A 23,341-nucleotide genomic window follows, 5' to 3' on the forward strand; every position below is an offset into this window, starting at 1 on the left:
TGAGAAAAAGAAGAAAGTCATTTGTCTCCTAAATCAAACTCTCACGAACGAATTCCCTCTTAGAATGACATCACATTTCTCAGCACTTTCAATTTTATTCCAAGGATTGTTTGCATCTGTACAAACAATTCACTTGGCAAACCAGAGGCACGCCACAGTGAGTCATGCGGGCTAAACCTTGGTTCAATTGAATGCACATGTTTGAGCCCTGCACCTGTGAAGGGCTTTAAGAGATATGAAATAGAGGCCGCTTATGTCATGCCCCCCCACCAGTGTACCCTGCGTGTGCCCGCCAGTGTGGCAACATTTGATGGGCAGAAACCTGTTGGCAATGGGGCTACATGATCACAGCAATCTGTTATTGGATGATGAGAGAGAGAGAGAGAGAGAGTGAGGAAGTGTGGAAGGATCCGGAGAAGGAGAAGTGGGAGTGAGTGTTATTCCAGATGCTCAGGACCTCACAGGATTCTTGTTTTTCAGTGGAGAGAGAGAGAAAGTTTGTGAGAGAAATCATGACTAATTGCTTATTTTATTTTTTGTTCGATTTTTAAATTATATTAATTAAATGTTTCTAATTTTAGACTTTACTCTTTTATTAGTCGTTTTAAAAAAAGAACATTTAATTCAATGGCTTGTTTTCTTTATTTGCTATTTTTCTTTAGAATTTAATTATCTTACTGCTTTAGCAATAGCAATGTACAGTCCTTGTCATGTCAATAAAGAATAAGAATGAGCGAGGGGTGAGAGATAAAGAACATAAAATCTCCTAAAATTGTGACTGGCGATAAATCATGAACTAACAGCATAACAGCTGATAACGGCACATTAAATCATATATATCTGTCAGCCAACAATGCATTGCTATGAGTGTGCCTGGCCTCTTTATGTGTGTCTCTGTAAGACAGATGCTTTTCTTATCGTAACGGGATTGTGTGTAGGTGGTGGGGGTGTTGTGATGCAGATGTATCCTGTGTGTGTGTATTTGCGTGTTTGAGTCTCTGTAGGAGCCCGGTGCACATAAACCACATAACTCTACTCATAAAACTGATTCGGCAATTCCTTGAAGAGTCCAAACACTTGGCACAGCTCCTGGTCTGCTAAGCGATAAAGCACATCCCCCAGATAAACAACAACGGCCTTCTCATCCTACTCCAGCCCTTCAATCACCATCACCTGCTCTTTTCATTTTCATCCCCTCATTTCATATTTTCAAAGAGGCCTGATTCATTTACACACTATTTATTAGTCCATTAGGAGTTCTCTCTAGCATTGGACGTTCTCTGTACCATCAGCTGCCCTCTTCTCTGTGTTTCACAATGGCCTTCTCTTTCTTCATCCCTTTATTTTTCCTCTCCTGCTACCAGTCCAATTATCCCTTTATCCTTCCTGTGTCCTTCTATAACCCAAGCTTTCCACTCCCGCAGCATTTCTCTTCCAGACTGTTCTTCTCTCTGCTTTTTCAATTTATAGTAATTTATTGGCTTGATTGTTGCCAAAGCATCAACACGCACATAAACACAAAAGCAGTCGCAGGAAAAAAGATAAGATACTAGCAAAGGTAATAAAATAACTCTGTACAATAAGGAGCATAAAATTAAATGGTAACACTTTACTCTCACTATTAACAAATTGCTTATTAGCATGCATATTACTAGCATATTGGCTGTTTATTAATACTTAAAGCACATTTTAATGCCTTATTCTGCATGAGCATATTTTAGATCCCTTAATACCTAAACTTAAGAACTATCTTACTAACTATTAATAAGCATTGAGCAATAAGCATCATTGAGGCAAAAGTTGTAGTTTAATAGTAAGTTAATAGTGAGAATTGGACCTTAAAATAAAAAGTATAATAAAAAAATAATAAAAAAATAAAATAAAATAAAATAAAATATTGGTACTAAAATAACCTAGGTAGGTAGGTAGGTATGTAAATAAATAAATAAATAAAATAGGAATAACAGTATGAGGTTTGAATGAATTTTAGTATTTCTGTAAGCTTATCGCAGTGAAGGAAGTGAAGGTCTTTTGTCTCCATTTCAAATCAAGTTTTATTTGTACAATTCCCTGAAAAAAATGTCTTCTCTTTTCCTTGTCTTTTCTACCCTGTACCTGTAAGCCATATTTATTCAGCTTTCAGGGCCTTGACTATCACTGCAAATTCTCACTGTTGGTGTCAAGTACTAAATTATTTATACCGGGTACCAGATAAGTTTACCACCCAAGCGGTAGTGAGAAAGCCTTAGTCCAAGAGACTGTGTGTGAGAAAGCCTTAGTCCAAGGGCGTTGTCTTCTGGCAGATGTTTTCTCTAACAGATGCTAAGCTGAACAAGTGAATTCCTCCCGACCGCTCTCTTTTTCTCTGGTGAATCTCTAGACATGACATCCACACCGACACCGCACATCTGCACACAGTACTCCCTACATTCCTAGACCACTGATATCTTTATATCGAAACGCATTCCTTTAAAATGCAGTCCCACAGTAACACCATAAACCATCCACAGACCCACAGTGCCTCATAACTCCAAAACCACATGTCAGGTCGAGATAAAAGCTTGCAACAAGTGATGAAAGCTTAAAAACATTTACAACTGTCAGTGTTATTTTAGTGCTATTCATATATTATTAAAATATTTATTAATATTTCAAATGAGCTTTTATTTAAGTTCGGTTTTCATTTAGTTTTAGTTTAAGTAACTTTGTTATGTGCTTTTGTCCTTTTTATTAATTTTAAATTTTTTATATTTCTATTTAGCTTTCATTTATTTTTACTTCAGTTTTAGTTTAATAATTCAAATTAAACCAGTTACAAAGGCAATATTTTTATAGTTAACAATAACACTGTCGAAAGCAACAAGCAATGAACAGAACATATTAACGATTGCTTGGTTTCTATTTTTGCCATCAATGCTCATTTGAATAATAGAGCACAGCTCAATTTTGTGTCACTAATGATTGCCTAAAATTAAGGACTTCAGGTTGGTTTGTCACTCCGAAATGCTTTTAACATGAACATTGCATTATTTGTTAGACAGCACGGTCAATTGACTGGATACAGCATAAATCTGCACATCTTTACCACCTGCGAGAGTAACTCTCCCGTGTCCCCACTTAACCACTTCAGACACTGTTCCTCATAATAAAAGGGTCATATTTACAATAAGCAAAGCTAACTCTCAGAAGTTTCCATTACATGCTCAACTGAGAGGAGAGAGAATACTGCAGATCTTTGACAAGGAAAGAGCACAAGAAACTTGGCAGGGACCTCTTTTTCCCCTCTATGTCTCTATCTTTCCCGTGGCAATGCTGTCATCTCTAGAATTCTCTTTGTGATTGCAGTGACAGCAGCCTTGGTCAGACAGGGACCACATTAAGCAGGGGCTAAATTAGTGCAGATGTGCCAGAGAACACAGAGTATGGTGTTGTGTTTGTGTAGGATGAGTACTTTAGTTAGCAAAGGGATAGACTAGGAAAGAAAGAAAGAGATGGACAAAAGTGGGGTGAAAATGATTGAAGTTTTGTGTATGTGTGAGAGAGGGATTGTGTGTGTTTGTGTTTTTGCTCTAGGGCTAATCTACGCCCCCTCACACATTTTGACGCTGATGGCTGGTGAACACACCATGGGCTAACATCAACATTGAGAGCAGGCTAACGAAAGCAATCGGAGCTTAAGGATTCAAAAGCGTGAGTGAGAGACTGAGTGTACTGTAATCAGGACTAGAGGATGAAATGTACCCTAAAAGTGTGTTAAATGTGTAAAATAGACCTGTAAGGGTGCAAACTCAAATTATCATGACAAAAACATAAGACCAAACAACAACAAACAGAATACTAACAAACAAAGCGAAGCAAGATGCGATTAGCTAGTGTGTGCTCGAGTGGTTCACTTAGATTCAGAATCCAGATTCAAAGCGGTTCTTTTACAATTACGATTTAGTGTTTTTCATTTTCAGAAGTCATTTCTATTCACATCTATATATAGTGCAGAGTCAGAAATCATATGCAGCTTGGATCCTTTAGATTTAGAATTCAGATTCACAGCGGCTCATTTATATCGAGAATATTCAAATGCAATTTCAACTGAGAATTCAAATTTCAAAAATAAAATTTGGGTTCAGAATGGTCGACTTTAGGCTGGAATACACTAGACGACTTTTAAAATCTAAATGATCTTTTAAAATCTTTTTAAAACACTAGGCATCACACACTTGATGACTTTGTAAATGGTGACAGAGGAAAAACCGTGCATCATACACTAGCTGACTGAGGATCACAACAATACCAACTCATTTAGAAACACACCTCGTTGCTAGGAGACACATGACAAATGAAAACATTATCTGTTCTAAAACAGGCTTAAAATACCAAACATAATTTGATATCCTCCGACTTAATGGAATCATAGTCTGAAGATTAAAAAAAAAAAAATCTGTGCATATTATGAAAATTCAGTTTCAGAATGGTTCACTAAAATTCTGAATATATATTGTAAGTGGTTCTTTTATATTCAGAATTAATATTCCAAGTAATTTTCTTTACACATAGACAGATTATATGTTCTATATTCAATCTATATTTAGATTCAGATTTCATATTTAGTCTGGACATTACATTAAGAATATACTTTCTACTGAGAATCCAAATTCAGAATTCAGGTCCAGAATGGTTCACTAAGATTCAGAATCTCTATTATGGATGTTTATTTGTTACGGTTAAGATTCAGAATTCTGATACTGAATGCTTTTTTACACATACTGTACACAGAGTCTATGTTCTATATTCTATTTACATTTATATTCAATTTATATTCGATTTTGATTCTTTTAGATTCAGAGTGATTATTTTACATATAATATTGCATAAATGTAAAGTGTTTCTCTTTGGCTTCTGTAGATTCTCGATTCAGATTGGTTCTTAAATATTAAGTACATACGTGCAGGTGCTTGTGATTGTAATTGTGTAATTGGAAGCGCTGTGAGCTGCATCAGCACATTATCGGTGAAACAATCTGTCTAAGTGCTGTCAATCATAATGTGTCTAGAATTGGCACAGAATTTCCTTTCTGTATGCACTGGCTGCACTTCAGTTGCTTTGCATTATACCAACTCTGGAGTCCCTGTGTATGTGTGTGCGTGTGTGTGTGTGTGTGTGTGTGTGTGTATATATGAACCTAGTTGCTTTTGACACTTGCAGTGAGAGAAGAGACTGCATCTGCATTCATTGTAGATTCAAAATGGCCTCCTGCAGATCCAGATGAAAGGGGCAGAGATGTGGAGATTGAATTTCCCTCCCAATTACAGCCTCGTGGCCTCTTAGATCAGCCGTGCAGAAATATTTAATTACCAAAACCAATTACCCTAGTGGCAAATGTATCACAGTGAAAAACGCAAGAAGTCACACAGGAGGACTAGAGGACGATGTTTATGGGTATATAGCACGTGTTTGTGCAGACGTGTGTATCTGTGCATATCAGTGTCCACCCAGTGTGAGATCTTGGGCTCTGTTCAAGAGCTTGTCTCGTCTCATTTATCTCTGCATGACCTCTCATGTTTGCAGACTTATTAACTCTAAGAGGGCAATTCTCTCTCTCTCTCCTTTCCCTCCCAACAGTCCCTCTTTCTCTTGCCCTTAATCTCTCCTTTATTCTATAGCCGTTTTAAAGGAGAAGCTCACCCCAAAATTAAATATGTCATGATTTACTCCTTCCAAATGTCTTCCTTGTCATTACACTGTTAAATGAGAGATGGTACATGAATAGAGAAATTTTGAAGAATCTACAAGCAGAAACCAATTACATTTAGAATTTACATTCAGAATTCAGATTCAGAGTGGCTCATTTACATTAGAACATACAGAAGCAACTTAAAATGAGAATCCAGATTCAGAATGGTTCACTAAGGCTATGTTTAAACCGCACATACCACACTGAAGCTGATCTTTTTGTTGCTGATTCTGAAATCAGATATACTGTAGGTCTGAAGTTTTGCAATGCAACTTCAGTTTGAAGTCATATCGGAATTCATGCACCTTATGACATTCTAGATCATAATTCTACATAGATTGTGCTGATAGATTCTACTTGGAGTGTGCTGATAAGTTCACACTTGAATCTGATTTTCACCATCTTTGTGAATAGCCAAAATAAATAAATAAATAAATAACACAAGATCAAATCACTGTTGTTCCATGGGAGAAAGTAAATCAAACAGGTTTGGAACTCATCATATAGATGAGTAAATGATGACAGAACATTCTTTGTTAAGTGAACTGTACCTTTAACATCTTTCTTGTCCACCCTCTCTCTTTCACTGACCCTTTCACTCATCCCATTTATATGGGTCTTTCTCTCTGTTTTTCGCCCATCCCTAGGGCAGACAGGTGGGACAACAGCTCGCTTTCTCTCTCCGTTCCTTTGTATGTCTCATCTCACTTGCTCTCTGCTGTGCTTTTGTCTTATGCTTTTTCAACCAGATTCAATGTCAGGTGTCACTTTCGGTGTTAAATAAGTCATTTTCTCTCTTTTTCACTCTTTACTTGCCTGGAGGGGATTAAGTCATCCTTCACTCATCCCACACAGGCACCTTTCAAATAAAACTCCCTTACACTCTCATTGAAGTCAGACAAAATACCCAGCATTCCAGAAGATGAAGCAGAAAGGGTGTGTGAAAGGAAGATATCTGCAGTGGTCATGCGTGGGCAGCTGTGGGGACTGCTGGCAGCTTTTGACACCCCTCTATATTTTTGCAGGGGTGCACAGCACAAAAAAAAATCAAACAGATTTCCTGAAAATTTGCCACAGGTAGCTCTTGTGATGGCACCTTAAAGTGTGAGCAGGGGCACAAATAATGTGACACGCACATATAAAAGTGTTTAAAGTGAATAAATGGAAATGTTTAACAGTGTGTTTGTGATATGAGTGTGTGTTTGTATGGGTCAGGTTTTGCCTCCATTGCAGGGACCAGTCGATGCTCCCTCAATGAAAACAGCTCACTAAGCATATTAAGAAATGCCTAAATAATGGAAATGTAAAATAAAAACATAAAAAAATAACAAAAATTAGTGGAAAAAAAATGTTTTAATTAATTAAGAAAAAAGTCTTGCGTGTGTGTGTGGGGCGGGGGGTGTTAACTATTACATTTTTTAGTTTGGTTTAATTCTGAAAAAAGGCTTTCTTTTAGAGCTAATATACAGCAATAATAATTGCCTTTAAATAAAATGTAAAGTATAAAAATATGGGTAAAAATATGTAATGAATAGGCTGCTTCAACACTAACTGCGGTTACTGAAACCACGCCTTCTTTCTTTGCGTGCACATTTGGGCAGCATTATGCAAATATTTCCACATAGTGAGGTAGATATGTGGGGGCGTGTTAGAACGAGCCGTTTTAGGGGGGCGTGGCAGAGTCTTAACTTTGATAAAGAATATCTTTGGTTTTGAGACTTTAGTCTTTGCAACTTCAGGGATCTTATCTATGCACAATCAGCTTGTAACACTCCAAAGAGAAAGGAAAACTTGAAATCGCATCATATGACCCCTTTAAAACAAGAAAAGTCTCTTAAAGAGTCAAAGTCCTCAGCCTCACATACTGAAGCATATGTATTCATCAAATGTTTAACAAATTAATATTGCATTCTTGTTCCTACATTAATTCACCCTGATCCGCCGTCTCAGTGCAAAAACTCAGTTAAACGATTCACCACAGCTCGTCCTACATAATCACGATTCTTTGCATTATGATATGCCTGATTTCCCCTCCATAATTCATAACCCACCCCCACACTGCATGCATGTTGCATGCAGCTCCTCATCTTGAAGACAGCATCCAGTGCTACAGCACTTCCTGCAACCACTTTAATAATCTTTCTATAACCTCGCGGTGTCTATTAAAGTCTTTATGAATCTGATCCCTTTTAATCATGGCGTGTTTGGTGTTATAGAGTACCATGGTTTATGCCTGAATATTGATCAAGGTCTAAGAGCTGCTGTGCGGCCCAACGAGACAGCTGGAGAATTTCAAATCTTGTGTGTGTGTGTGTGTGTGTCTCTCTCTCTTTTCTGTCTGAAATGTTGCAATATGTGAATTTGCCAAACTCACAGACCAGCCCATGTTATTGCAGTAGTATTGATCTTATCTTTCACAGCTTTCCATCTGCATCACTGCTCTGTGGACACACCAACAAAAACATAAGACTATGTGTGTGTGTGTGTGTGTGTGTGTGTTTGTATGTTCTTGAAGAGAGTCTGACGAGACTGACTATGAATTATTTAATCCCTCTTTGTGTGGTTTGTTAAAATTAATCCCCTTGGCCATTCCCTCTCTGAACAGGGCGGCCCCTAATTGTCCTGGTAAAATTATTATACACTCACACAGTACTTGCCTTATTTAGAGAGCACAATCTTTAAGCAGATACAATCACCCATGCAGTAAAGCAAAGCAAGAAAAGGTGTTTGGAGTTCGAAGGTACTGTCACATTTACATGAATATAAAAACGGGCTTTATAGTTACACAAGGTTACCTAACAACACAGATTATTTGGACAAAACATACAGAACACTGGCATGAATAGAACATTCCAGGGGCCAGTAAAAACTCTTTCTTTATCAGTACCTCCACTATCTTGTACACAAACTGTAGTTTTTATCTTCTTGCAAAATTTTACCATGTAACTCATCTTGCATAGTTTCCATCTACATATTGTTATGAGAATTTAGAAATGCTGGATGGAAAAACCAAGATGTAAATAATTTCCAAAATGTGCATAAATACTATACTTGCTTAAGGTGGATACATTTTTATTCAGTAAGATGAAATGCGCATAAACCAAAGGTTGTGCTCCCTTCTGATTTGAATTGAAAATGTATTTTAAATTCCAGTTCAATTCCTGAAACAAACAGGATGCAGAATTAAATTAAATAAAGCCTTGTTTGAAGATGGATGGATGGTGAAATTTGCACAACCCTAGCAATAAACTACAACACATTCACCAAACTTTTTTCTACTTATCTGCTTTTTTAACTTTCCAAGAGATCTGAATTGCAATTTCCAACTGGCAGATAAAATATAAAACCCAAGTCATATCTAGAGACCAAAATATCAGAAACCTGGCATAGATTCTTTTGACTTTAGCCAGTAAGCAACCATAGAGTACATCTTAGCAATCACATGGCAATGCCACATCGTAATGGATTATAACATTCTAACTTTCACTATTTGATTTCATCTCTCTATCTATCTTTCTTCTCTCTAGATTGGTAGAATGTCTGAATGATGGAGTGCCTCTGGCCACCATTACTGTATTATTACATTGCATTACACTTATGCATTTGGCAGACACTTATCCAAAGCGACTTACATTGCATTCATTGTATATTTTATCAGCTCATGCAGGAATGCTGAGGGATATATTATGCAGTACTGTGTGATTGTTACAATACTATGCCCTCAATTCAGTGCTACAAATTTATGACCATACTGACAAGCAGAAAAGGGACCTGACAGACTCAGGATCCCTCATGGGGGGCTGACTATATTTAAAATCAGCTATGAAGGCGACAGCTAAAAGAGAAAGTGTATTTGTCAATTGTGGCACTACAGGAGGTCTCAAACCGTTCTTCCCGCATCCCACAGCAGCCCTGACGGCAGCTGAGTCTTCATTTCTCTGCATTATTGGAGGCCGTATGTCAGTCAGGCGGTATTTCCATGACCTTAGAGGTCAGCCGGAACCTGTCCCACACTGTTAGTGACAGGTTCGAGGGTGGAATGTGTTGAGTTTCACTCCTGAGCCTAATTGAAAGACTTGACCTCTCGACGAGGTCAAATACTACGAGGTGGCTGAAGCTTGATTTAATGTGACTTAACCAGGTCGCCGCTGGCAATCTAAGCCGCCCTCATCTAGTTACTCAGAGTGTTAATTATTTACACAGATCACAAAAGAAACACCTCATTTGTCTTATAGGTGTATTTATTTATGGCTTGGACTGATTTTTTTCCCCCAACAAGTCTGGGGCTAGTTTGCAGTCGCTTGTGTGGGAGTCCAGAAATTTCTGGAGGAAACTGGGTGCGTTTAATAAAATACTTGAGTCCTCTCATCCCTGACCAGGTGTTGGCAAGGTAATACTGTGAAGGGGTTGAGAGGCTGGCCGCTTTCTTGGGGCATGGTCTTGAGAGGTTATGCTAATGCTAACAGGAATTAGCCCGCCTGCACCCCTTATCACACTTGAGCATGCAGTTGCAGACTTTATTCAGTCAATCCAGGCTGTCTATATCCTTGACTTGAAACTTCACTGACTCTCTCTCTCCCTTGCTCCTAAGCAGTATTGCCTCCTTTTTATTTCACTTGGCGTTGCCATTGTTATTGAATGCTCCCTCTTGAGTCATCGGCTAAATAAATCTCCTTTTCCACAGAGGTCATTTTCTGTTGGCTACGGCAAACACCTCAATTTACTTCAGACACTGATAGGTACATACAGTTTGCTGACTGCACACAGCGGGGCTTGAATTTCATCGAATTACGTCGGCCACAGTGGCACCACATAGGAAAACGCACATAAAACAGTCGCTTGGTACTGAATTGAGCTTCTTTAGGCCAAAGACTTTAGTCCTTTTTTATGAGAGAGCCCAGTCTGGCTGTCCCAAGTCATATGGCACTTTGTGAAATATATTTATTTTCGAGGTTTCATTTTTGACATGGTCGAGCGGGCAGGTCATTTCCTGACATGGTATGAAGGCCTTTATTAGAGTACGACGCCTCCCCCCTGGACCCCTACAGCTTTTGGTAACTATCACCATATGTTTGAACACTCCCAGTGGACGTGTCGGTCAATTTTGGGAAGTATGTTGCATAAATTCACAAAAATTGGCTTATTTTTTTAAAGCACCAAACCTAATGAAGTTTTGTTTTTGTTTATCTATTTCCTAACCCCGGCTCCTTGAGGTAGGCAAAAAATGCAAGAAAGCAAAAACATCATTGACCTTGTGACCCCTAAAATCCTAAAAAGACTACAGGTGTCCAGACTTTACATTTATAACCCAGCATCACCACAATGAGAAATTCAGCATGCTTCTTACAGAGACAGTTCAACATTTACAACTGTCAACATTTATCATCATGTCATTCTAAACCTGTATGAGTTTCTTCTGCAGATCAAAAAAAATAAAAATTTGAAAAAGATATGTTAATTATTACTTGAAATGTTTAAACTTAAAATCAATCAAATTATCAAGTAACTATCTTCATAATAACTTGATATTACAAATAAAACTATAAATCTGTTGGTATTTGAATGTAGTTGTATCCAGAAGGAGGAAAGCATCAAGGCAAGATCAGGGATAAAATAAAACAAAATAATGTACAATTAAATAAAAAAAGGAAAATTAAATCAGAGTAAATTAAAATGAAAAAATGTGAATTAAAAATGAATAAATGTATAAACAAACAAACAAATAAATATGACCAAAATTAACATTATTACAATTAACATTGATATTTGGAAGACTGTTGCAACTGTTTTAATGGCAACAATTTATTTATTTATTTTTTAAACAGTGCAAGTCAATGGGTCAAAAACAATTTTTCAAAATATCTTCTATGTTCCACAGAAGACAGAAAGCCATACAAGTTTGGAACAACACGAAGTTGAGTAAATGATGACAGAATCCTTATTTTTTGGGTGAATTTTCCCTTTAAAAGACTTTGAAAGCTGTTTAATTACTACCTACAAGAAGCAGAAATTCAGACTCTTGATCTCAAAAGAGATTGTTTTTGAATGTCACGTAATTTACTTAAAACACACGTCTCTGTGCAGGTAATTACAGATGCTGATATAACGCTAATTACAGGGTACGCACATGGTAATCAGCATTATTTCACACTCTACCTGGCTCCGATGTAAAGGGTACGATTGACCTGCAGGATCCTCTGAATGTGTAAGGGCTCCTGTCTGAGAGATGAGCGATGGGGTCGTCCGAGAAACACAGGATACCTTCTCACCACTGAGGGAAAAAGCAGTAGATGAGACAGTGAGTGATAAAGGGAAAGAGTTGACAGAGGGTTGTATCATCTCTTCATTGCACTTCTGGGTGTGGGTGAGGTGATCCGTTAAGGCGAGAGGCGTTCGATCACTCGCGAGTCACACTTGAGATGAAAATGTTGACAGCTGCCTGTAGTTGCTCTTCAGTGGTTTTCACAGATAAAGTCTGTTCTCATGATCTGTCAGCCTAGTCAAGTAGTGCTGTTACCAGAGGTGTAAAAATGTACTGAGAAATGACACTTACCCTGAAACCTGTTACCTGACATTGATAATTTGGTAAATTTAAACATTTCAAGTAACAAACAACTATCTGGTTTTATAGTCATTTGATATTTGAATGTAATTGTAGCTGGAAGTAGGAAAGCATCAAGGCAAGATCAGGGATAAAGTAAATTAAATTAAATGCAAAATTAAATTACAAAACTGGGGAAAAATGTAATTAAAATGAAAAAATTTAAATGAATGAAAAATAAACAAATATGTAATTAATAATAATAATAATAATATTGAATAAAAAATTACAAAATTGACATGACACTTTTCATACTTCATGAAAATATATAGCTGCCTCTTTTTTTTTTTAAATGTTAAATTCATAAAAAAAATTATTTTAGTCATTTGATATTTAAAGTTGTATCTGTACGTAGGAAAGCATCAAGGCAAGAAAAAGGATCAAATAAAAATAAATAAAACAATGTAAAATAAAGTAAAATTCAATTGACATTAAATGAAAACATTTTTTAAAAGATAATAATAAAAAATATAAATAAATAAATGAACAAATAAATCAATACATTTGACCAAAATTTACATAATTACAATTTAATTATTCTTTCTTCACAAGAAAATATATAGCAGCCTACATTTATCTTTTAGGACTTTTAGAGAATTCTAAAGTTTGAAAACCCCTGTAGTCACATTTACCATTGCTCAGTGAAATTTTGCAAACTAAATCCATAATGTTCCAAAAATAACACTGTGTTAATGAGGTACAATTACACAAGTACTTTACACCCGTTTATTACTCTCCTTCTCTATATGTTCCTCTCTTTCAATATGTGATAAGACTTTCCCTAGAGATTTCCGCAGCTCCTCGTCTCTTCATCCTCCTACCCTGAGCATTATAAACCCCCTCGCTTTTCTCATCTTTCAGCTTAGACAGACCTGCATGAGTTAGGCTGGGATGCATGGAATCGATATTATTGATGAGTGATCAATCACATGCCTGCTCTGCATTAGAAAGTGAAAGCTGAGAGCCTGAGAGAGTAGACGGGGCCCAACCCTGATCCTGATGACTGCATATGAAATGGAGACATCGTTACCTTCAGTGGGGATAAAGTTCAGAGGTCCAGGTTCCTCAGGGAAGACCGCACACACCAACCGCAGGAGCCAGAAGAGCCCGATGAAAGCTTTGGCCACAGTCGTCATGGTAGTGGAGCTCCGGCACTATGACAGGAACATGCAAAAAAGAGTCAGGTGAGGTGGCGGAAGATCTAGCTGGATGCACATTTCTGGTTACATTCACTTAGTGAATAAAACTAGCACTCTGATGGACTCTAAAACATCTCTATCATCACCCCAGAGATTAAGATCAGTAATTAATTCATCCACCAATAGAAATTGTGCCAGTCAGCCCTAATGGTCCATTTGGTGTGGTGTGTCACAGAACTGTCATCAAAGACACGGGACCAAGGACTGAACTGCCCGGACGTCTAACAAAAGGCTTTCACAGAGAGCCAGAAATGGGGAGGGGGCTGGAGCGCATGTGAGTGGGAAGCTCTGTTTAAAACCTAGAGAGCTGCCCTGCTGTCTACTGCCACAGGCAGCATCCTAACCGAAATAAACATTTGAAATGTGCTACACACCAAGTATATACCACAGGGATTTTTTAAAAAGTCTTCATGGAAGAGTTATAAGCCATGAACCAAACCAACCAGCTTCAGTGAATCATCACAAACTTTAATTCGAAGCAAAAAAGTATTAGGGGGAAAAAAGGTACAGGACTCTGTACATGACAGCTTTAATAAAGAACAGAACTACAATGCCATGAAGCAATACAAATGACAATCTAATTAAAAATGGTATATACAGTACATACAAAATTGTCGATTTAAAGATGCTGATTATACTGCAATTAGAAACAATATGTTAACTAATACACCATTCACAGTGCTTCATGGGAGTGGGTGGGCACTAAAGCATTCTTTTAGCATGATTTGCATGTCGCAAATCTCTGATTGGTGGAGATATCTTTCGAGAATCATGGGTAATTTGATTTTTGACAAGGAATTATACTGTTAAAAATTATCTTTTTAATAAAAAAATTAAAAAGTTTAAATAATGTGGGCTGATGGCTTTAAAAAAAGCATATAGCATTGATTAACAACCTTGTAGCTCACAGTTGGTCTGTCTTTAAAAGTTTCTAAGTTATCATTCAAATAATAATATCCTATGAATGGGATTTTTACATAGCAAGCACTATGTTATAGTGTATGGAGCTACAGTACTCTCTGTAGATACTGTATGGAGCTACAGTATAGATACCATCACCAAGTTTTTTTTTCATAGAACTTATGAGTGTGGCTGCATATCTGTGCACTTTACTACAAGTAGAGATGGACTTTTAAATTGAATGCCTGTAAAAAGACAGGTATTGTATTTTTTTCAGAACTCCTGCCCTCTTGAAAAAAAAAAAGACGGCAGAAAGAGAGAAGATGTGATGGAAACACAAATGTCATTCAAATTAAAGTGCAATGCAATCTATGTGGAAAATTACCTCTGCACTTCAGAGAGGCACATAGAAGCTCTGGAGAACTGTCACCATAGTATTGTCTGTAATAGTCTAACGTAATAGTACAGTCTGAAAAAAGGGATTTCAATGGACAGATGATACATGTATGATTGCGTGTATCTTTTACTGGTTTGAGAGACACCAACACCGTTTTAATAGCTCCAAAAAAAAAAAAAAAAAAAAAAAAGGTATAATTGGTGCATCAAGTCTATACACACTTAAATTTTCCATTAAAAATGCAACCAAATCCTTGTGTTGTTCCAAATTAGGGATGCCACAATTCTCAATATAATATTGAACCGTTCGGTACGTCATCCATGGTTCAATAAGCGCTTGTGTATTGTTTTTGTTTTTCAGTTTTGCATATAATTTCTGTGAGTCTACACGCTGAGATGAGGAAATGCCTCCCCGCTTATATCATGCATTTGAAAAAGCAACACGCCTAACATCTTCCGCTGTAATGACTTGCAATGAGAGGCATTTCTAAACCTGTTGTCCAACAAAAGACAACATTATAACATGTTTTTACTCCACAACATCAGTCGAGTGTTTGAAATAACTTCCTTTTGTGATCTGATGTGGCTTCTTATCACAGAATGAGGCAGAAAATATATTCTATACTGTAATAAAGGCTATGTCCATTAACAATGGATTACAAATATACTTAATTATTATGAAAATACCCAAGATGGTTTGAACACAGATAAACCATATATTGCCACAGTCAAGTGTTTATTGTCTTCATGTTTCATCATTCAAAACATTTCTATCTTTTATTCTGCTACAGCGATAGCTGGATGCCTTTGTCCATATTAGGGATTTCCTGGAGTGTCATGAATTCTATTGCTTCTGTGATGCATATGTGGATTTCCTGAGCGAGGGCACCCTCCGGCTTCCAGTATGAATGAAACAATGTTACATGTGTTGATAGCGCTCCATAAAAGGCCAATCCACCCTATTTTGGGTATAAATAGGAAAAATAATACTTCTCTCAAAATAAATTTTAAGTAGACATATGATAATACATGTCTTTTTCCAGTGTACAGAAGTGTACAGGAGTTTTTTGTTGTTTATTTGTTTTAAATTTCACATTAAATCGCACAAAACACTCTGATGTGCCAAGCCATCAGAACCGAACTGAACCGAACTGAAAACCGAGGCAGCCTATGTATTGAACCGTGGGCTAACTGTATTGTTGCATCACTATTCCAAACTGACTTTCCTTCTTCTGTGAAACTCAATGAGAATATATTTTAAAAAATGTTTACACTGTTTTGTCCATACAAGGAAAGTCAGTGGGGTCCAAAACAACATTGGAACCCATTGACTGTCAAAAATAAATCTTATTTTGTGTTCTGCAGTAGAAAGAAATGCATATAGGATTGAAACAACATGAGGTTAAACAAATAATGAGAGAATTTTTATTTTTGGGTGAACCCTTTAAAACTACAGTAATACTTGTACTGGGTTTTGATTAAGCCAGAGGAACAGATCAAGAATATTGAACAGCATAACAGAACAAAGCAAAGCATTTCTCAACAGAACATAAAGGTCAATAATGGAAAACCAGAATTTATGAAATGGCACAGGATGCTTTTCATACCTTTTTGAATTAACTGTACAGTGATCTGTTGTATTTGCACAAAAGAACGGCTGAAAAACCTGGGAAATTACAAGGCCGGTATTATCATGCGTTTCTGATATACTTTCCACAGCGGTCAATGGTTTCAATAGCATGAAACTCAATATAAGAATGAGTAGTATCTCTCTGCCTGAGTGTTAACAAGCTGAGAACATTTGCTTTGAAACTTTAGTGGAAATGTTACAGTCACAGTGCAAACATAAACAAATCAGCATCAGTTGAGCTTTTCAGCACAGCAGCGTTAAGACGGCACGTACATGTATTAAAATCCAACAGCCTCAATTTCTTTATTCAAAAAAACCCTTCTCATTTTCCTTTGGCTAAGCGACAATTGAGTTACACAATGCAAAGCAGCCAGCTCTCATTTGTCAAAGCTTGGACTTGCTGTCCAAAACGCACACATGTACATGTACACACACAACTACATCCATTGTGGGTCTATTTCTATAGTGAAATGACTTGTGACGTTTTATCAGGGCTAACTATCTTTCCAGGACATTTCTAGAATTCCTGCTATTGAAGTATGAACAAGGCCGCCCCACACGCTAATAGTTCAAAATACCCAATGCAGCAAATTACGCCCAACAATAGACTTACATGAAGGAGAAGAAAAAGAGAGAAAATGAAAAGAGGCCAAATGGGGAATGAAGGCAGATGGAACAGGATAGCTTAAACTTGAAGACGCTATACATAAGTTGGTATCAGTGATTCTATTGTCTTGCTACAATTAATCATTTACGAGTATGTGCCAGGCCTCACACATTTAATTAGCATAATTAGAAACTCTGAGCTATAGAGTTTCAGGGGACAGCAAGCTAAACAGATGCAGAGGGGGTGAAGTAAATACAAGCAAGGATATAACAGATATAACATACACCATTCTGCTTTTTTAATTACGGCAAATGTTTTGTGGGTTATTTAGACCTTATCAAATTAACAACCAGTCAGTAACTATAAAGCCTTTTTCAGACTGTCAGTTCAAATCCGATTTTTCTGCATATCTGATTGGAATCTGATTTAAATGATTTGACTGTCCACACTGTGTATCACATCTGTTCAGATCCGATTTGTGTCTGTGGCGTTTTTTCGTTTTACTGAATATCTGCATTGGTTTCTATGGCAATGACATTGCGTTGGTATGCCTACACTAAAAACAACAGTAACAGTAATACAGTTTGCAATACTAATGTTGTCTTACAACATGGCAACATGTTGCAGTCACGCTGGACTATAATAGATCTTATGAGGCAGCGGCAGAAACGTAGGAAGCTGGAATGCGCGGTTTTATTCTGTGCTGCCGTCTCCATCGGTCTCAAAACTCAGAGGTTTGTAGGCAAGCACTATATTGTCATTTGACTTTCACGTTGCAACAACACAACCTTGTTTCTGCCAAGACATTCAGCATGCTTTCTACAAACAACATCTCACATTTTTACATTGTACATGGTGTGAGAAAGTGATGCCATGCTAATTCTGATCTGAGTGACTGAAACCGATTTCCAAAAAAAAAAAAAAATGCTATTTGAATAAGATTTCAAACCACATATGAATGTGTCTTGAAACAGACTTGTTAAAAATCGGATTTCATGTGATTTTTTGCCGTTCAGACAAGCGAAATATGATCGGATTCCAATCGGATATGCACAAAAATCGGATTTGGACTGACAATCTGAACAAGGTTTAAGTATCATAAGCCTAACAACACAACACAGTAACAGAGCGTAAGCTGTATGTGTTTGATTCATTAAAAAGAATCAATTCAAAATGGTGCAGTCACATTTACCATTGTTTGGTGAATTTATGTTCAGGGATAAGATATACTGGTTGTGCTGTATGCATTTTATTCACTAAAAAGAATTGATTCATTAGAGTCATTCGCTCAGAGATGAGATGCATTGGTTGTGCTGTATGCGTTTGATTTGCTAAAAGAACTGGCTCAGGAATCAGACTACACTGATCAGCGTGATTCAGTAGCGGCATTGCAGTGATGCTGAAGAGTAGTGGAGGAAACATTTTCAGAGTATTTTAGTAACGTGTTCCTCTTTAATCGTTATGGAAATGAATGGCCTGGAAAGAACGGCATTGTTCGGCCAACAGGTAGACCTGACACACACTCAGTCAGTTGACATATTAGAGAGCTCAATCGTGATACAAAATGTTCAAATGTTCAAAAACCCCACAGCACTACAGTGTTTACTCTCTTAGTAAAATCAACATACAAAACATACAAAAACACTTTATTTTTAGTAACTAGAGAACTTTTAATTAATATTTCGCTTAGCCAAAACCAACAACAATAGGATTCACAAGCCTCTATAGAGTTTCCCCTGCCAATGTAATTACAAACGTTTGAGAAGGTAATTATCTGAATGAGGTCATAAGATACCGTGAGAGGAGCATGGACGGGACGGCAGTATCTCTGACCGACCATTGAGAAGCTGATACTTAAGATAACAAATCACTTAGCTAATCAATGATAGCTAGGTAGTGCAGGCTGCTTAATGAACTCTGATCTACTGTCAATATCTGAGGAATGATTGAACAAAAACAAAGGAAGTGGCAACTCCAAGCTGGAGATCATGAGTAGAATGAGTATCTGGCAAGCAGCCCCCATGCTAGTGTCAAGCTGCATACTCGGAATTTCAAGGACATTAAACCTGGTTGAAATTCAAATGCTTTGTGCATGATTAAGGTTACTATGAGACCTATTCTCTGCCTTTAAAAAGCACAAATTTTCAGATATGTATTCTGGGTAAAGGAAGAAAAGCACTGATTTCATTATGGAACCCTGAGGGATTTGAACACGATAAATCATCTAAGGATTTGAGAGCAAACTTCATTTATGTGTGTCCCAGATAAAAAACTGTAAAAAACAGATAATGAGACTAGAGAATGGCATTAATGAGAGAAGTGATCAGTAATAAAGGCATGAATTAATGCATGCATTATTAGCCCTGAATGATCACAGAGAACAGAAATTAAACCACTATCTGACATTCGCTTCTAATTTGTGAATCTGAAGGTAAAGAATGTCTTGGCACATTTGAACAGCTACAGCATATCATAGTCTATAATGGATCAATTCACTTACATAAGGCCCCTACAGAGAGCACATTCTTTTGCAAGCAGCAGCAAGAGAACATTTGCTATGGGAAACTGCTTCATGGCCTGGCCTTGACCTCTCATGAAACCCACACTGTGACCTCATGTTATCAAATTTGCCTTAAAGGCTCCTGGATGCAAACCATGTTGATCCACTATTAAGGCAACATACATTTTTTGGCATCTTAGCATATAGTTTTCTATAATAATCAGCCATTTTTCTATTTTTTTTTTACAAGCAGTTTATCACAAATTTTTTATTTTGCGAAGTTAATTCCTGGATGACAATTTGTTTTTCCAAAGGCAAAGCAGGCTTTGCTTATATAGCACATTTCACAATGGTAATTCAAAGTGCTAAAATGGATTTTAAAAGTAATCATTTTATTTATAAATAACAGGCTAATTTATTTATAAAAAGAGAAATCTTAAAGATATAATTCAAACAAAAGTGAAAATTCAGTCATCATTTACTCACCCTCATGTCATTGCCAACTTGTATAACTGATTTTCTTATGTGAAATACAAAATATGACATTTTAAACAGTTTCAACTGTTTTTGTCCAAACAGTGGAAGTCAATAAGTGTAAATAAATGTCATGTGCAAGGCTGTTTTGGACCTCACTGACTGTATGGACAAAAATAGTTATTTTTGTGTGTTCACAGAATAGTCATGCAGGTCTGGAATGACATGATGGTGAGTAAATGATGACAGAATTTTCACGTTTGTATGAACTATATCTTTGAGATTTCTCTTTTTTTTTATGAAAAAAATTATTTTGGGTAAGCTATCTCTTAAAAAAAAAGAAGGTGGCAAAGTACAGGAAAAAAACAACAGGCAAAAAAAACAACAGAAAGGTGGGGAAAAAGCAATTTGGATGCCGTATCAGAAGACGAAAGTTGAATATGAAGAGGCCAAAAATGCCTGGAATGCTTTCAAAGCAGTGAAACCGGAAGGACCCGGAGCCAAGAGGAGGCTGATTCCTTTCCTGAACATAACCTAAAATACAGCTCCAGTCACCCGAAATGGTTAACCTCCGTCTCTGACCCCAGGGGGAATGGGCAAAGCCAGCTAAATCCATATCAGAGACCGGCAGCCACGGTCTGGACTGCCATTCAGTATTTACTGCCCTCTGTTTCTGGATAGCATGATGTCCAATTCACTCTCCTGTTCTGCCACAACCGTTTTAATAGGTTGTTTTCCAGACACAGTCAAAGCCCTGACGCCATCCATCAGGGAATTCTAAAGCAGCCTCCTGCCAGACTCCTGCTTGATTTTTGCATGGTGGATGAAACATGAAATTAAATATCTACTTAATGGTCTATTCATGTCAAAGACCTTGTGTCACATTATAAAGATACACAGCATCATTTCATAACTCCTGACAGGGAAAAGAGACGCCCTGGCTCCACACGTTTTTCCCATGGACCAGTAATCCTGATTCTGAATTAATGGAGTGTGGCGTCAGGTTGAACCAGCAGAGTAGCGTCTTCTCATGCAGAGACACCCTGAGCTATTTTTCACTCACTGCAAACATGAAAAACACCCAGACAAATACAGCAATCTACCAAAATGGGATGAATCAGGCTAGTGCTGCACTGTTGCACACACACACACACAAATCAGGAAACAGGGAGAACCGTAGACTTAACAGCATTGGCGAACATGTACAAGAGCTAATTGAACAAACTGTGCCTAAGCTAACAGCTGGGGAAATGGGCTTTTCTCTAGGTCAGGCCCCATTCCAAGATGGTGGAATCGTCTTTCACCATTAAAACCACAGGTTTCATCTGAGCTCTATTCACTTTTATGGACTGTTGGTTAATCAAAATAGAGCATACCGCTGCGGTTGACCCCAGGTTAGTTCTCGATAGCCCAACAGAATCATACTACACCAGTTTTGGATTAAAAGTCTCTTATGCTCACCAAGGCTGCATCTATTTGATCAAAAATACAGTAAAAACACCAACATTGTGAAATACTATTACAATATAAAATAACTGTTTTCTATATTAATATATTTAAAAATAAAATGTATTCCTGTGATGGCAAAGTTCAGTCTTCAGTGTCACATCATGATCCTTCAGAAATCATGCTGATTTGGTGCTCAAGAAACATTTTTTATTATTATCAATGTTGAAAACAGTTGTGCTGCTTAATATTTTTGTGTAAACCATGCTTACATTTTTTTTTTTCAGGATTACTTGACAAATAGAAGTTAAAAATGAAAACATTTATGTATAAATCTTTTGTAAAAAAAAAAGTTTTTACTGTCAATTTTGAACAGTTTAAATGCTGAATAAAAGTATGAATGTCTTAAAAAAAATCTTATTGCCTTTAAACTTCAGAAAAATTACAATTGAAATCACTATATAAATTGACAATGAAACAGATTTGAGAACCTGGAACTAACTCTTGATTGCGTGTTCTTGCATATCTTACAACGGATTGTGACTATTTAAGAACATTTCAGTCTAGATATTGAATATAGTGAGTCGACGGGCAAAGGTCCTGGGTTTTTATTCACATCGAGGGCAGTAATAAAAGAGCTTTTAATGGCCAAACATCATCATAAACACATCAGAAGTAGTACAGCAGACTGTGGCAAGGTCAACCTCTCACCCGGCTGAAGGCTACATGTGCTGTAAATCATGTATGTAACCGACGAAATGGAAACAACTCTCCATCGTTAAAAGGAGGGAAAAAGACTGCTGAAAGATTAAAGCTATCCCATCCATCATATCCACTGCCGTAAAAACAACCCAAGCAAAAACAGGGAGGCGATAATCCACTGCACAGTCGTAAATAAAATGAAAAAGTTCAGGCTAATGACTAAGAGGACTTGCAAGGATCACAAAGTTTCCCGGGTTGACAAGCTTTACTTGCCTGAGACTCCCACGGGGCTGTGAATTACCTACAAATATACCCCGCAGAATCTCAATCGTGCTCATCACAAGCTGTCAGGGTTTTATTTTTTATTTATTATTTTGAAGAAGTCGGAAGAGGAGGATAAACGGGGTTTGAAAGAGAGGGGGAAGATTACTAGGAGGAATAAGAACAGAGAAAGAGAGATAGACAGACGTGTGAGTGTATGTGTGTCACGCTCGTCATGCAAAATTAACATCGTTAGGGATGATGCATGCTGCAGTAGAGCGGCACTACTGAGCTCATACGAATAGAAATACATAGAAAAACAATAAACACCTTCCCTCATAGCATATGGTTCAGCAGAGCATCTTATAAATATCACTCCTCTGGGAATTAAGTTTCAGTTTGTTGCCTCTCGTTAACTTTACTACACTAATACATTACATGCTCTAGACATAGAGTAAGCTCACTAAAAAGAGAGAGAGAGAGAGAGAGAGAGAAGTTTGATTCCTCACCCTGACTGACAGGCATAATAATCAGACCGGAGCATTACCAACCAGTCCAACTATACAGTACATCGCTCTCGTTCTCTTTCTTTCCTTCGTGTCTCATTTCCTCACACGTGTCAGTTTAGTTTTCTCTAAAACTAATTTTTTTAGTTTTAGATTTTGCATCCATACCCTGCTGAAAAGACTAGCATATGTTGTGCCTGGATGCTTGTCCCTACTACGGTATGCTGAAGTTTCCAGCAGGCTTCTTAAAGTTTAAAATGAAAACCCGGTCATTGTTTACTCACACTCGTGCCAAACCACTATGACTCACTTTATTACCTGGTAGGGATGGGCAATATCTTATCGTTTGCGATATACCGGTAAAAATTCTCCCCACGATAAGAATTAGTCT

The 23,341-nt window shown here is 37.3% G+C and overlaps 1 long non-coding RNA gene across 1 annotated transcript in view; it reads right to left on the bottom strand.

The window, feature by feature from the left end:
* Positions 1–11,890: 11,890 nt before the first annotated feature.
* The window catches only part of LOC107700087 (uncharacterized), a 67,314-nt gene continuing 55,863 nt past the window's right edge, over positions 11,891–23,341 (bottom strand). The window contains exons 2-3 of the long non-coding RNA XR_001635518.1: positions 13,360–13,483; positions 11,891–11,999 (exon numbers count right to left, since the gene is read on the bottom strand). This is a non-coding gene — a long non-coding RNA (uncharacterized LOC107700087). The remainder of the gene's footprint in view (positions 12,000–13,359; positions 13,484–23,341) is intronic.

Source organism: Sinocyclocheilus anshuiensis, unplaced genomic scaffold (genome assembly GCF_001515605.1).
Source record: "Sinocyclocheilus anshuiensis isolate Anshui unplaced genomic scaffold, SAMN03320099.WGS_v1.1 scaffold477, whole genome shotgun sequence".
Classification (NCBI taxonomy): Eukaryota; Metazoa; Chordata; class Actinopteri; order Cypriniformes; family Cyprinidae; genus Sinocyclocheilus; species Sinocyclocheilus anshuiensis.